Source organism: Varanus komodoensis, unplaced genomic scaffold, assembly GCF_004798865.1.
Source record: "Varanus komodoensis strain SLA01 unplaced genomic scaffold, ASM479886v1 scaffold6_4, whole genome shotgun sequence".
Taxonomy (NCBI): domain Eukaryota; kingdom Metazoa; phylum Chordata; class Lepidosauria; order Squamata; family Varanidae; genus Varanus; species Varanus komodoensis.
In genome coordinates, this window is record NW_025336347.1 from 16,232,081 (window position 1) to 16,243,730 (window position 11,650).

Here is an 11,650-nt window from a genome sequence, read left to right on the forward strand (position 1 = left end):
CCGAAGTTTTATGAAACTATTCTTTTTTGACTACAACTTTCTGAAATCAATTTTTGGCAAGTGAAAAAGGAAGTGACATGGCCCTGCTTTTCCTGTTTGGCCACCAGGGACATATATGGCTTCAGCTAAGAGTTGAGCTGTGGTTCATAGCCCATGAGACTATTATAACTGCACAGTACACCAATTTCTCATTTAAATAGCTTGACTTAAATCAGTCCACACTAGGGACTCTGTATATACTCTGTGTATACAGCAGTGAACAAGCTTTCTTGGGTCGCATCAAGTATGTGCAAATTTAACTGCAGAAAAAGATGGAACACTTCTCCTTCCCTGCCAATATACGCTGATCAAAAATGCAGAAATCCCCACCGTATAATAAAGCATGAATTGGTGAATTTGTGGGAGATTTGGGAAGCATTGGGGGATTTGCATGTTTTTGGCTGCAGTGTGAATTTTTGAGAGTGAGAATCTGAACAGATAGGAATTCTGAATCTGTAAACTGGTGAATGGTGGAGCAAAAATTACTAGAAAATCTGAAAATTGTTGATGGAGCAGCTTTACCTGCTTGCATGTTTATAGTCCAAACACATAGGCTGGGATCCTAACTTCTCTTCAACATCAGGACAGAGTGCCCAACATCTGGTACTTTCAACTCTCCCTCCTTCTTGGAGCTTCTAGTTCCCCGTGAGAACCTGCACTGACAGGAAGAATGAATGATATGATGTAGGAGACCACAGAAAGGGACTGAGTTGGTAGAAGTGCAGAACAGCAAATGTTACACAACCATAAACATACTTGTACTGCTATTAAAGTCAAAGGAAAGATTCTCACTGCATGATTTAACTTGGAGTTCAGGTGGAGTTTGATTAATGTTTGGAGGCCATATCATTGCAGACCCTTTCTTGTAATAGGATCAGCAGCATGTCACATGTAAAATCTTTTAGATGAAGATCTTGACAGCCCATGATTTAGAGCCCATACAATGCAGGAATGCGAAAGAAATTCATTGAGTTCACACGTCTAAAGTTGCACTTTTAAGCTAACACAAACAAAATTCAATTATCCTTTGAAATTTGCACCTCTGGCAATACTTGAAAAAAGTGCATGGTTAGAGAATCTGGACAAAACAGAATTAGTAGAAATGCCTGCAAATATTAATATAATCTTTTATGAAAATTGTTCAGGAGGGAAAAAAAGAAAAAAGAAAATCTCAGACTGATTTGGGAGCAGAACAAGTTGAGATTAAGATTGGGAAATTGCAAAACAGGTAATTTAAAATGGTCAGAGTTCTCCTTAATTCCATAAATGATAGGAGGCATGTTTTCCCCAGCTCAGGATGATGCTTGCAGGAAACTGCTTCCAAGGGAAACCACTGCAGCTCTGTTTAATCTAAGTGGAGTGATGCGGTAGGAAATGGCCACCTGTGTTTGCAATGAGCACTGAGCCGTTAAGTGCAGTTGGTGTGAGGGAGTTGTTCTTTTAGGGAACGGTTGTGTGAAATGGTCATTGTGCCATGGTAAAAGTTGACTGATATGTGGGTAAAAGGAATGTGAGTCGATTGTAATTGCTTCGTTGTGCACCAAAGCTCTCGTTTTTCAGCGCATAGTAATGTTTGACTCAGAATGTAAGGCTGCCAACGCATGCACACTTTCCTTGGAATGAGTCACTCTGGACTCAAATGGAACATCTCTCTTAATTGTTAACCAGAAAATAGGTGTCCTGATTATGAGGTTTCTTGGCAATCTGGCTGGAGCCTGATGGAAATGTAGGACTAGACTGAATGGCAACAGATGAGTAGGGTGGGTTCTGTTTTCCCATTTGGCAGTTTGAAGCAGTCCAGCTTAGGCAGCTGTTTGAGGTGTAATAAAAGGGAAGCAGGTTCTTACTATGACCTTCTGACATTATCTGGTAGACCGCTGCATGTTTCAGGGTCCAGCCACCAAGATCCTTGCAGCTGACTGTGATGTTGTCAGTGGGACATGTTGTGTCTTGCATTAGATGCTCATCAGCCTCTATGTTCAGAGATTTCTGAGCTTCTGCATCAAGAATGATAGGATTGCTTCAATGTGCACCAAAGCTCTCGTTTTTCAGCACAGAGTGATGTTTGACTCAGAATTTAAGGCTGCCAGCATATGCACACTTTGCTTGGAGTAAGTCAGTCTAACTCAAATGGAGCTTCTTTCTTAATTGTTAACCAGAAGGGACCCTTATTGTAGTTTATCTTTATTAGTATCATTACATGTAATTTTATTATGTGAAATTGTACAGCTAGGGAGAGGAAAAGGTAGTTGTGGAACATACTCAGGCGCCAAAATAACTCAGTTAAAATTGGTTACTCTGTACTTTGACCAGAAGTGCATGGAAATGCTTTTTTTTTTTTTTTTTTGCTCCTTTGACCAAAATAAATAGATTCAATATCTGGCATATTACAGCATACCCTTAAAAGCATGTGACGTGGAATCAGAACTATTTGCCACTGATTTATCTTTTTTGAAAGTGGCAATGGAAGCTATTGGAAAGCTTTTACATTACAGTTAAGTATTGATAGAACTTCAAAAGGCTTTTAGATATTTTAAATAAATAGCATTTTATCATTCTGGAAAAGTGGTAGAAAAACACCAGGTATGTCTTTCTGCCCATGTTGTAAGGCTATCCTAGCTCATTCTTGCTCAAGTAAGTTTGCATACCTTTCAAGTAGGCCAGTATTAACTGCGTAACATCTAAATGGATTTTGAGAAGAGTGCTAAAAAACAGGAAAGGCTTTAAAATCATTATCTTGCCTTCTTGCTAGCTAGCTGTATGTTTAAATCAGATCTCTACCCTGTGAAAAGGTGGTATGAGTTTTCCTCAAAAGTGTGCATTAATTCTGCAGTTTTTTAAAATGTGTGCATGTTTCTCCATTGATTAAATAATAATTGCTATTATTCTATTTCTACACTGTTCTGTAGCCAAAGTTCTCTGCACAGTTTACAGCAACACATAAAATGCAACAAAATGCAATATAAAATAGAGGTAACCATAAAAAGATCATAAAAGTTCACTACAGAATTTAAAAACCAGACTTAAGAACTACAATAGCTGGCACAGGTTAAAGCATCCGGACCTGTTAAGCCGCCTGCATGATGCCCCAGCTATTTATGGCCATAGAGGACAGTCTGAACTGGGGCTGGAAGGGCAGCAGAGTTGGTGATGTGCATAAACTGGGTGTCTTTTGTGGAAGAGGCAGTGGAGCTGGCCTTGTGGGCCCGCCCATGATGTTACATTCATTCCTTTTCTTGCCCCCAAGTTCATTCTAACTTTTGTAGCAGCAAGACTCCCGTGATCAGGGGTGCTCCTTGCATAGCCTAGAAGCCTGCCTATGCACGGCTCTTAGGCGATGAATGCCTCTGTGAGTGCAGAAGCCCTGCTCCAGATGTTCTGGAGCACATGAAGACAGTGGGACTTTGGGGTGCTGCTAAGCAACAGCCTGGTTGCTCCTTTCCCCATGGATATGCCATTCATACCTATAGAAAGCAGGCCGTCCGGACTGTGCACCAGGCACTGCGTCAGCCTCTGTGGACCTGTGGGGTTTTCAGGCAGCCACTGGATGACGTTAGCTTTGCACACATCTTTGGCTGAATAGAAAGCCTTGAGAATCCAGAAGTGATTTGCTGTAAAGATGCAGGTGCTGTCGTGTTTCAGAGCTCTGCCCAACTCTGCCCTACACCAACACCATCTCCATTTCTGTCTGGGCAGGAAGGAGCAGCACAGGCTGCGGCATGGAAGACACCAGTTTTGCCCTTGGAAAGCATCTTAAATGCGGACGGCAGCACTCACTTATTGGAGTTGAGTAAAGGAGTGAAATGAGGAGGCAAGGATAAGGCTGAACCCAGTTGTGGTGCTCCATGCCCAATCTTTGGCATCTGTTCATTTCACTTAGCCTGGATGATAGCTCCTGCTAGTACCCCATTTTTCACTTTTCATAGAATAACAGAACAGTACAGCTGGAAGGGGCCAGATGGCCATTGGATCCAACCCCCTGCTCAGTGTCCCCTGCCCAGTTAAACTATCCCTCTCAGGTGGCTGTCCAGTTGTCTCTTCAATGCCTCTAGTGTGGGGGAGCCCACAACATCCCAGGGTAACTGGTTCCATTGTCATACTGTGCTAACACTCAGGACATTTTTCCAGATACCTAGCTGGAACCTGGCCTTCTGTAACTTGAGTCCACTGTATCGTATCCTGCACTCTGGGATGATCGAGAAGAGATCCTGTCCTTCCTCTCTGTGACAGCCCTTCAAACACTTTTAGAGCACTATCATATCTCCCCTTAGTCCTCTCTTCTCGAGGGTAAACAGCTCCATTTCTTTCACTCATTCCTCAGAGGGCTTTGTTTCCAGTCCAGGATTATCTTTGTTGCCCTCCTCTGAACCCTTCCCAGCTTTTCTGCGTCTTTCTTAAACTGTGGTGCCCAGAATGGGTCACAGGACTCCTCATGAAGCCTAACCAGTGCTGAGTAAAGGGGAACTAGTACATTAGATTTGGAAGCGGTGCTTCTGTGAATGCAGCCTAAAATAGCTTTGCTCTTTTTGCAGCCACATCACCTTGTTGACTCTTCATTTTGTCCCCAGTCTCCTAAGATGGAAAACCACCATCTACTCAGAAGATAGCTTTAAATTTTCTGATTGTGCCAACTTGTTTAGATCTAGGCAGGTTATTCTGTACTACTTGAGCCACCACCTTCTTCTTTTAAACTGCCTTGGAGTGAGGACACCTTGGCAGACATATCTTGCCTTCTCACCTCCAAGTGATGGTTTTCTCTCTTGCTAGGCCTGCTCTATTAATACCGGAGAACTGAGCCAAATTTCATTCTGAAGAGCCCTAGAGATTTCTGAGCTATTCATGTTAATCTGGCTCACACTGCTTGCCCCTACTGTGAACAAGCTGACATAAAGCTCAGTTCAAAAAGGAAAAGGAAGAACAGGAAATACTTGGAATTAGAACATTCCGTTCTGCAGATTTACAAGGTCGGGCAGTGTGTGCTCCTCGCTTCTGCTTGCTTGCAGCACTGCACTGACTGGTGGCCGGTGATATTCAGATTAAGTGGCACTTATATGATTCCCTCCCCAGTTCTTCAAGGATTGTGTTTGGGGAGATGTGATAAATTCCCCATCCTGAATACAGGCAAGCTGTGCTGGGAACTTCCTTCTCTGCCACCTAGTGATGGCCACAGGGAGAGACTCAGAGCTGCACAGATAGATTTCCATACTTCTCAGAGGATGAGAAAGTGCACACCATAACAGATTACATAGTTCAAGCCATAGCTGTCCACTCAGAATGCAAGCCTGGCATATCCGGGGCTTTGGAAAAAACTATAGGGTACATGCAAGTCATGCTGGTTGACTCAGCTTTGGGTCAGGCTGGATCATACCTATGCAGTATTCTCTACTATTAATACATCTATGTAATAGATACTGCGTAGTATCTCAAAGGTACCATAATGGTGCCTGTTTTCTTCCGTAGTAGCAAGGTTTCCTTTGACAAAAAACCAACAACAAAATAGCAGGCTTATCTTAGGCAAAATGTTCCTGCCACCTCTCTCCCTCCTATTTGCTGAAGCTCTCTGGGCTTGCCCACCTGCAGTTTGGTGCTGGGTCTCCATGGAACCTCCACATCCAATCTTCTCAGCAGTCGGTCTGCTTCTTTCTGTTAGAATCTTCTGCTTCCTTTGAGTCTGGAGAGCTGTAGCCCCAGTGGATGGCCCATCTGTCCATAATTCAATCAGTACTTTTCTGCCATACCAGAAGAAGCTCTCTTAGGCCTTATAACTGGTACACCTTGATGGCAGAGCCATCTTTCCTGATCCAAATCTCCTCTGGTCTCTGCGCCAAGTTGTGAGGCCTCTGGGGATCTCTGGGATTATTGCTTGAAGCTACCCTGGAGGGCGAAACATGAAAGGGGAGGCAATAAAGAACCAAGAGCAATGGGGTGGAGAACCCACTCCAGGTGCAGTAACTGGAATGGGGGCCTGGCATCTAGGCTTTGCTCCATAGCTGTAGGCCTGGTAGGAGCCTGTGCAAAAGCCAGCCAGTTGTTGCTGTTTTTTCTTGTCAGGAAGGGCCTCAGTCTGGACCTCAGAATGTCACCAGTGTCCATTTTGAGGAGTGACATGTGAATATGACCAAGCATAGCTCAGTGGATGGCTAACTTTCCTGGAGCAGATATTGGGCGGAAAGATGCCTCTTGCAACCAGGAATGCTGACTTAGGACACCCTGGCCCCCCTATTCCAACCCTTTAGGTAGGCATCAGTTTATGCCTGTCATATGTGCAGTTCGTAATCAATTAACTGGTAGTACATCATCTAATTTACAAGGAACTCTTAATTCCTTGCAAATTTCAGCTTGTGCATCTTTTAGATGTGGATGGGAAATGAATGTCTTATTAACTTGTTACATCAGTAAATCAAGTTGCCAGAATTCCTCTTCCTCAACCTGTGGAGTTCATTTGGATTATTTGTTTTACTACTTATTTTGAAAGATTTCCATATCACAATTATGTGCGTGCATGCATGCATACATACATACATATCTTTTAAATAATCAAAGGTATTCACACGATAAAACTTGATAAAAAGACCATAAAAACAATAAATAAAACAGTGATGCAACAATAACATCTCATTAAAGGATAACAATTGTCAGGAAGCAGAGGATGGAGGAACATGCAATACTGAAATTCATTCAGGCTTTCCTCTGAATTCTTTCTTGAAATCCATTTTACTATGTTGGCATCTCCAAAGTCTATCTTTAAAAAATGGGAAAATGCACATTTAAAAAGCTCACTTTCCCCCCATGTAAATATTAAAAATATTTTTAAAATATACATTCCTGCTGGACAAAAAAAGAGCATTTTCTTGCATAGCCTAAAGTGTGCACATGAAGACTGGGTTGGGGGGAATCTACATAAATATACACCTTCCAAAGTGTGCACTTGAGCAAACATGCACCCGCACATATGCATAGTTCTGGAAGTGCTAAAATGAGCAAGTGCACAAACCCAAACATGAACCCAAGTCCAGAAATATGAAAATTTTCCAGGTGTCTTCCTGCTTTCACTCATGTTTGAAGTTGTGAGTGGGGCATACATGCGTGATTTGTGAACAAGAATGGAGTCCTTCTTTGGGAAATGTCTGAAGAAAACAATGTCTTAAGTTGACCGCAGAAGCACTCCATGGAAGTCTCCACGACGTCAGTGGGGAGATCTTTCCAGATAGTGGGTGCCACAGTAGAGAAGGCCCTCCTTCATAGCGTGCAAAGCAAACATCAACAGGCCATACCTTGGCGAGCAAGAGCGCCCCTTCATCGTGTAGCGCCTGCAGTGAACTGTTTATGTGGGAGAACTTGCTCTCTCAGATAACTCTGTATCATGTATCCTCTTTCCAGTCACTTGGCTGATGAGCAATTTGCTTATTTCAGCCTTGCAGGAAGGGAATATCAAGGTTGTGTGGAGGAGGATGAAACTTACACTAATTAAAAGTCAAATATATAATGACAAGTACCTGAAAATTGTCCGGATTTAACATTTCCCTTTTTTTTTTTTTTAATGTGGTGGCGGGGGAGAGCTCGGAAAGGTAATGTTTTGCTTTTTCTTATTGAGAGTAGATGGGTGAATGCCAACAGTGAATCCAGCTCTTCATCTTTAAAGCGCACACACTTCAGTGTGGGCAACCAAATAAACCTTGCTGAAGAAACGGTGTTTTCACTAAGAATCGACATATTTCATTGCCCAGAAAACATCTCATTTGCCTGTGAAGATACAGAAAGCTCTTATTCTTGGTCCCCATGAAATCAAAAAGGGGAAGAACCTGAGGTGCAGCTGAATAATAAAGGCTTCATTCACCATTTGTGGAAGGCGTGAGACTTTCTCACTTGGTTCTGCCAGTCATTTTAATTTCCTATTCTCGTAAAAGATGCCCGGGGGCATTTATCACTCTAGAGGCATGTTTTGGGAATCCCGCTGACAGCGCTGGGTGATATGTCAGTAGGCTGAGGGCTCTTTGAGTCCTCTCCTCCTCCCATGCCTTCAGTGGAGCAATATACGTCTGCCACTTGCCATTTAATTTGAGCATTCACCGCAGTGAGGGCGAGCCGGATTTTCCCCATAATAATTCTTCCCTAACTAAACATAATAAATACTCTCCAAGCGCATTATTGACTGGCTGACAGCAGCCTTGTCTCCCCTCCAGCTCTGCCTGTCTTTGAAGCGCTATCTCCAGTGATCTTGCCCCGCTTCTCGCCCGAGTGTCACCGAAGCATCTGCTTTCACTGACTTAACAAGAACTTGACAGTGACCTTTTGAATTTGCTTTAGGGGTCGAAAACAAAACCTACATGATCTCTGCCTGGGAAAGCGATTTCTACTTAAAATATGGGTGAGCAGGATTGTTAAGAATGTTGCTAATGTACAGTGCTCATAATCATGCACCGAGATCTCACAGGTGCTTTGAAGGCAAGGGGATTATGAGGGATGTCTTAGGCAAGGGGGTGGCTGCCTCTCAGTCTGGTGTGCAGAAATCTGGCAAAAAAAGAGGCAGGCCTAGAAGAAGCTTTAAGAGGCTCCTTCACAATCCTTGCTGCTTTATTCAATTTTTTTTCCAGACACAAAATAGCAATAGGTTCCCCACAATTTCATTAACCAGCATTACTGGCTATGATGCCGTTTACCCTGCAGTGGTGAGGGGGCCAAATTATAGTGGAATCCTGTCATCGCCATGATCAATCAAAACAGTGTATTCGGCCCCTTTCTTCTTTCATATGAACCAGCAGATAATGCAATATTTCTCTCTTCCTCATATCTGTTACCTATATAATATAAATATATAAAAATATATAACTGTTAACTCAAACTTTATTAACCCCAAACTTTAATAAAAACCAACAGGATCACAAATGCACTGCGGTGAAGACTATCACATGCCTCGAACGTAGGAGAGTATATTAAAATCGCAATATAGAATATCGAGTTGCTCAGCTCCTTTACAGAAACCCTTTTAGAGTTGTCCTGTGCCAGACCTGGGACAATTTCTTCCAGAAATCATATTTGAAATTAGTATGCAAACATCCCTAATTTGAGGTGAGATTTTCCCTCCAAACCTGCAGCACTGGCAGGATTAGATTTGAATGGATTAGGTAGGCAAGAGAGTTTCATGAATCATATTCAACCAGAAAATGTTGACATGAGGAGCCACCCTTCAAAAGAGCTTCCAGTCCATTTTGTTAACAGTAGCCAAATTCCAACAGGCATCATGATGAAACTTGCCCCCAAGGACTATTAATGGGTGCCTTGAGAAATCCAAACAAAAATGTGCACAACTTTTCATGAAGACTTTTCTTTAAAAAATGATTGTCTTCTGTGATGAACCAAAACTAAAACTGGGGAAATGTAAAAATGAGAAAAGCTGAAATGGAGGGATGAAACAATCCCTAGACCTGGTTCAAGCAAGGCCCATGGTGCATCACATCAGTTAAGAGGCAAGCTATGCAGTCAGTAGATTCACACAGTGTATTCTGCTGGACTGTGCCATTCCATGCTGCAACTCTTCTAATCCTTGTCTGTCTGTCTGTCTGTCTGTCTGTCTGTCTGTCTGTCTTTCTTATTTATTTATTTATTTATTTATTTATTTATTTATTTAAAGTTTTTATATGCTGTCCCCATTGCTACATAGCCTCGGGACGGCTCACATCAACAAATAAATAAAACAATTACAATTAAAACTTGGAAACACACTGGCTGCACAATTAAAACTATAAATATTAAAGATTATTAAAATACTGTTTGAATAAAAAGGTCTTGACCTGGAGCCGAAAAACAAATAATGACGGTGCCAGGCGGACCTCTCTGGGGAGCGCATTCCACAGATGGGGCGCCACCGCAGAGAAAGCCCTGCTCTGGGTACTTTGCTTCCTGATATCTCTTACGGAAGGCTCCCGGAGGAGAGCCCCTGCTGCCAATCTCAAGGGGCGGGAGGGCATATATGGCTGCAGGCATTCCTTCAGGTATCCGGGTCCCAAGCCATTAAGGGCTTTATAAGTAATTACCAACACCTTGAATTGAGCCCGGACTTCGATGGGAAGCCAGTGAAGCTGGTAGAGGACTGCGGTTACATGAGAATAACGCCCAGTCCTTGTCAGCAACCTGGCTGCTCTATTTTGCACCATCTGAAGTATCCGGACTGTCTTCAAGGGCAGCCCCACGTAGAGCACGTTACAGAAATCCAACCGGGAAGTAAACAATGCATGCATCACTGTCGCTAGGCAGTCGTTCTCCAGGTAGGGATGCAGCTGATGAATCAGCCGAAGCTGATGGAAAATGCTCCTTGCCACCGCCGACACTTGAGCTTCCAAAGTTAGCTCCGGGTGGAGGAACACTCCCAAGCTGTGGACCCTGTCCTTTAGAGGGAGTGCAACCCCATTCAGGACAAGATCCAAGTCACCTACCCAGGATTTTGAACACCTATCAGCAGGACCTCCGTCTTGTCTGGATTGAGCTTCAGTTTATTGGCCCTCATCCAGCCCATTACCTCGGCCAGGCACCGGTTCAGTACAGCCACTGCCTCACCTGGATTGGTTGAAAACGAGAGGTAGAGCTGGGTATTATCAGCGTACTGATGATTCTGCAGCCCACACCTCCCAATGATCTCTCCCAGCGGTTTCATGTAGATGTCGAAGAGCAAGGGGGACAGAATAGACCCCTGTGGAACTCCATGGCATAGCTGCCGCGGTGCCGGCTCGGTCCCGGCTGGCAAGTTGAAGCCCACGGCAGCTCCTCCTCCACGCCCCGCCCACTGAGCAGCGCAGCTCTCACCCACGCCGGGGAGGGGGCAGGAGCAGGGCGGTGCTTGTGGTGGTGCTTGTGGGACCGCAGGCCGGCAGCGTCCCGGCGGTGGTCTTCCGGGTGGTGGTGGTGGCAGTGGCGGTGGGTCTTCCCGGGTGGCGAGGGTGGGCAGTCTGTCCGTCCCTTCTGTGGTGCCGGCTCAGTCCCAGCTGGCGAGTTAAAGCCTGCGGCGGCTCCTCCTTGAAGACGCATCACATATTAAACAATAAACCATTGTGCATATACAGTAGTGGCGCTTGGGTTGGGTTGTTTTCCCATACGTGCTAGTTTTGAGAATGTTGAAACACAATCCCCTCCTCCTTATACCTGAAAAATATTATATAATGTATTACGAAATTGTTCTGATTTGTCTAGTGCCATGAACTACTACCCTTTGGGAAAAGTTCTTCAATTCACAAGTCTATTAAAGCCAATTTGTTTGTTTCTCATGAGGCAAAGATGTTTGCCTGTGTATCCAAAAAATGCATTTGCTCTGGTGAAGCTGTGTCCAGGGACCTTAGAAAAATATTACTAATTAAAATATTAGGAAATAAACTGAGTCCACCAATGGGGAACGTTGCAAAGTAAGATCGAAAGTCAGACCAAGGAGAGGGCCCAAAGCTCTGTGGTAGAGCACATGACCTGCATGCAGAAGCTTCCAAGTTCAGTCTTAGAGATGTATCAGAATTCCATTTTGCATTGAAATGTCAGTGGATTCCGTGTGCTTAGCCGTGACACCTCTCTCTCTCTCTCTCTCTCTCTCTCTCTCTCTCTCTCTCTCTCTCTCTCTCTCTCTCTCTCT

At 43.9% G+C, this 11,650-nt stretch overlaps 1 protein-coding gene across 2 annotated transcripts in view; it reads left to right on the forward strand.

The window, feature by feature from the left end:
* The window catches only part of FHIT (fragile histidine triad diadenosine triphosphatase), a 797,037-nt gene that overhangs the window by 196,717 nt on the left and 588,670 nt on the right, over positions 1–11,650 (forward strand). The window lies entirely within an intron of this gene.